This window comes from Hyalella azteca, unplaced genomic scaffold (genome assembly GCF_000764305.2).
Source record: "Hyalella azteca isolate HAZT.00-mixed unplaced genomic scaffold, Hazt_2.0.2 contig1574, whole genome shotgun sequence".
In the NCBI taxonomy this organism is placed as follows: Eukaryota; Metazoa; Arthropoda; class Malacostraca; order Amphipoda; family Hyalellidae; genus Hyalella; species Hyalella azteca.
Genome location: NW_025931881.1, coordinates 64,286 through 68,860, shown reverse-complemented (window position 1 = coordinate 68,860; position 4,575 = coordinate 64,286).

Genomic DNA, 4,575 nt, shown 5'->3' with positions numbered 1-4,575 from the left:
CACCAACAATTCTGTCGCAGGTGTCAGCTCACTGAGCTGTGGTGCGGCATCAGCAGCGCAGCTGCCGTCACTGCTGTGGCGTCGGTCGCTACGGCCACAACTGAGCTGCACATCGCACTCCCCGCCCCCCTCAGCCTGCACGCCCTGCACGGCAAATATAAGTACCTAGGTGAGGGCGGGTGGTTTGGGATATGCAGCCTTGCTAGAACTGCTGCAGTAGGAACAAGTTTAGCTTAACGGCCTCGTTCTAAGGATAACTCAAAGAATTTTGAGTTAGTCCACTCATGGTAGAACCCGTGTGCCCCACGAACCATGTAAGCATATAATATATATAATAGTACATATATTATATACTATTATATATAATATAGTAGTAATAAGCACGAGCCATGTAAGCATAAGCCCGCCCCACGCGGGCTCCCATGAACAACTTAGATCAACGCTGGGTGAAGGACTGGCTGACCAGATGGTCGAGTGTAGGCTGGCAAGCATGCTACCGAGGCAACCAGGCAATCATGCAGGGTTGCAACCAGGCCATCATGCTGGGTTGCATCCAGACAATCATGCTGGTTGTAACCAGGCAATCATGCTGGGTTGCAACCAGGCAATCATGCTGGTTGCAACCAGGCAATCATGCTGGGTTGCAACCAGGCCATCATGCAGGGTTGCAACCAGGCCATCATGCTGGGTTGCATCCAGACAATCATGCTGGATTGCAACCAGGCAATCATGCTGGGTTGCAACCAGACAATCATGCTGGGTTGCAACCAGGCAATCATGCTGGGTTGCAACCTGACAATCATGCTGGTTTTCAACCAGGCAATCATGCTGGGTTGCAGCCAGGCCATCGTGCTGGGCTGCAATCAGGCAATCATGCTGGGTTGCAACCAGGCACTCAAGGCGGGTTGCAACCAGAAATTCATGCTGGGTTGCTACCAGACAATCATGCTGGGTTGCACCCAGGCAATCATACTGGGTTGCAACCAGGCAATCATGCTGGATGCAACCCGGCAATTATGCTCTGTTGCAATCAGGCAATCATGCTGGGTTGCTACCATGCAGGCAATCATGCTGGGTTGCAACCAGGCAATCATGCTGGGTTGCAACCAGGCAATCATGCTGGGTTACAACCAGGTCATCATGTTGAGTTGCAACCAGGTAATTATGCTGGGTTGCAACCAGGGATTCATGCTGGTTGCATTCAGGCATTCATGCTGGGTAGCAACCAGAAATCCATGCTGGGTTGCTACCAGACAATCATGCTGGGTTGCAAACAGGCCATCATGCTGGGTAGCAGCCAGGCAATCATGCTGGGTTGCAACTAGGCAATCATGCTGGGTTGCAACCAGGCAATCATGCTGGGTTGCAGCCAGGCCATCATGCTGGGCTGCAATCAGGCAATCATGCTGGGTTGCAACCAGGCAATAATATTGGGTTGCAACCAGGCAATCATGCTGAGATGCAACTAGACAATCATGCTGGGTTGCAACCAGGCAATCATGCTGGGTTGCAACCAGGCAATCATGCTGGGTTGCAAACAGGCAATCATGCTGGGTTGCAACCAGGCTATCACGCTAGGTTACAACTAACCAGGCAAGCATGATGGGTTTCAACCAGGAAATCATGCTGGGTTGCAACCAGGCAATCATGCTGGGTTGCAACCAGGCAATCATGCTGGGTTGCAACCAGGCAAGCATGATGGTTACAACCAAGTCTTCATGCTGGGTTGCAACCACGCAATCATACTGGTTGCAACCAGGGATTCATGCTGGGTTGCAACCAGGCTTTCATGCTGGGTTGCAACTAGAAATTCATACTGGTTGCAACCAGGCAATCATGTTGTAATGCAAACAGGCCACCATGCTGGGTTGCAGCCTTGCAATCATGCTGGGTTGCAACCACGCAATCATGCTGGTTGCAACAAGACAATCATGCTGGGTTAAAACCAGAGAATCATGCTGGGCTGCAACCAGGACTTCATGGTGGGTTGCAACCAGAAATTAATGCTGGGTTGCTACCAAACAATCATGCTGGTTGCAACCAGGCAATCATCCTGGGTTGCAACCAGACAATCATGCTGGGTTGCAACCAGGCCACCATGCTGGGTTGCAACCAGGCCGTCGTTCAGGGTTGCAACCAGGCAATCATGCTTGGTTACAACCAGGCATTCATGCATGGTTGCAACCAGAAATTCATGGTCGGTTGCACCCAGGCCATCATGCTGGTTGCAACCAGGCAATCATGTTGGGTTGCAAACAAGCCATCATGGTGGGTTACAACCAGGCAATCATGCTGGGTACAACCTGGCAACCATGCTGGGTTGCAACTAGGTCATCATGCTGGGCTGCAACCAGACAATCATGCTGCTTGCAACCAGGCAATCATGCTGGGTTGCAACCTGGCAATCATGCTGGGCTGCAACCCGGCAATCATGCTGGTTGAAATAGATTACAACACTGAGTAAATGTTGTAAACATCCGATAAGATGGTTGACAATCAGGCTGGGTGAGTTTTGGGCGACACTGTGACTGGATATTCGCAAGCCTGCTGGATATGAGTTTTCCAGCAGGGTTGTCTGGCCCTCGTGTTGCCATAAGCACAGCTGACACCCTTGTGTTGCCGCAAGCACAGCTGACACCCTCTTGTTGCCATAAGCACAGCTGACACCCACGTGTTGCCATAAGCACAGCAGTTCCACGCGTAATATTGGTCGTTGTTTGACTCGCAGCCGTGCACATTTGGCCGCTGGATGCCGCCTGGTGCCAGGAGGGGCACGACGCTGGGGTCGAGAGCCCGCCCAGCCCCCGAGCTGACGTGCGTCTGCCAGCCCTGCCCCCGCCGTGCCAGGAGGGGCACGACGCTGGGGTCGAGAGCCCGCCCAGCCCCCGAGCTGACGTGCGTCTGCCAGCCCTGCCCCCGCCGTGGCTGTATGTGTGGGGCGCCAGGCTCGGCAGCTGTGAGGCCATCGCCCGGGCCATCAACAAAGTCGCCCCACACACCAAAAGGTTATTTGCTTCCTGTGATAGAGGAGGAAGCATTCAGTTTTGTGGTATCTAATTCGCAAGTTAATAAGTAATTGATAAGAAATAATAAACAACGAACATTTTTGATTAGAAGCGTTTCATCAAATAAATCATATCCTCCAGTTCTCAATGGCAACTTTTGAATTCTAAATTCCACTACCAATATTTTTGACACTCTTGTGTCGAAAAATCAATACAACAGCAAATTTTAATTCATGTTTATATTCAAATAAAAGTCTCGCCACAACCCGCTGTTGGCTTTTCTTGATTGGAATTGTAAAAAGTGATAGATTTCCCGTAGCCTTGTCTTCTATTTGCCTATTCTATCCTCAGTATCCGCTCTATCTACTTCAGCTGTGTTACCAGCTTATGTATAAAACAGTTTTTTCTAACTGCTTATGTATGAAAAATTTGATTGTGTTTCACACGCTTGCACGCTCGGCTAGTCCGAAATCCATGCGAGTCCGTATATTCAGGGACATGTTAGACGGGATCAGTGGATGCTCATCTGTTGGTCCGTGTGCAGACTGAGAGGCATACAGCTGTACTACTCCAAGCTGGGAGAGGATGAGCTGCGGCAACTGCTGGAGGAACTGCAGCGCGAAGGCGTCCGGAGTGCCGCTGCTGGCAACACGCGATACACAAGAGAACCGTGAGTCTTAGTAGATACAGACACACGCGCCGTGAGTCTCAGTAGATACAGACACACGCGCCGTGAGTCTCAGTAGATACAGACACACGCGCCGTGAGTCTCAGTGACACACGTGCCGTGAGTCTCAGTAGATACAGACACACGTGCCGTGTGTCTCAGTAGATACGGACACACGTGCCGTGTGTCTCAGTAGATACAGACACACGTGCTGTGAGTCTCAGTAGATCCAGACACACGTGCCGTGAGTCTCAGTAGATACGGACACACGTGCCGTGAGTCTCAGTAGATACCGATACACGTATCTACATTTTAGGTATTAATAATACATAAAATATTGCAAATATGAATACAGAAATTAATGAATTATTAGTTTTTCAGCTTATTGTTGATTGTTAATCGAAGTTATTTTTATTTAAAAAATCATTTCGTATCAAATTGTCTGTGGCTGATAACTTATATTATATTAATTTCAGCTCTAAATTACTTACCTAATTGAAATACATTGGTTATATACATATAGCTGTTAATGAATGACTAGTGCCACTAAACCGCCTTCAATTAATACAAACTTGGCCCGTTAATTCCCGGCAGCGCCGGCTGGGTGAGGCTTCACGTGACGGACGTCCTCCGTGACCCCGACGGGTGAGTGGGGCTGGCTTGGCTGGGTGAGTGACTTGGGTGATTTACTCTGCACTTGGGGAGTGACCTGGGGTACTCAGGGTTCTCTGGGTGATCTAAGTGGGTCAACCCCTGGTCGTCTTGTGAGCTTTGGGGATGACATAAACTTTACGTGGTGAGTGACCTTGAAGATTGGTGAGGTCATCCGGTGCTGCCAAAATGGCGGCCGCCATCGCATAGCTTTTAGATATCCCCGTAGCGTGTCCCGCAGTGGCCACCGGC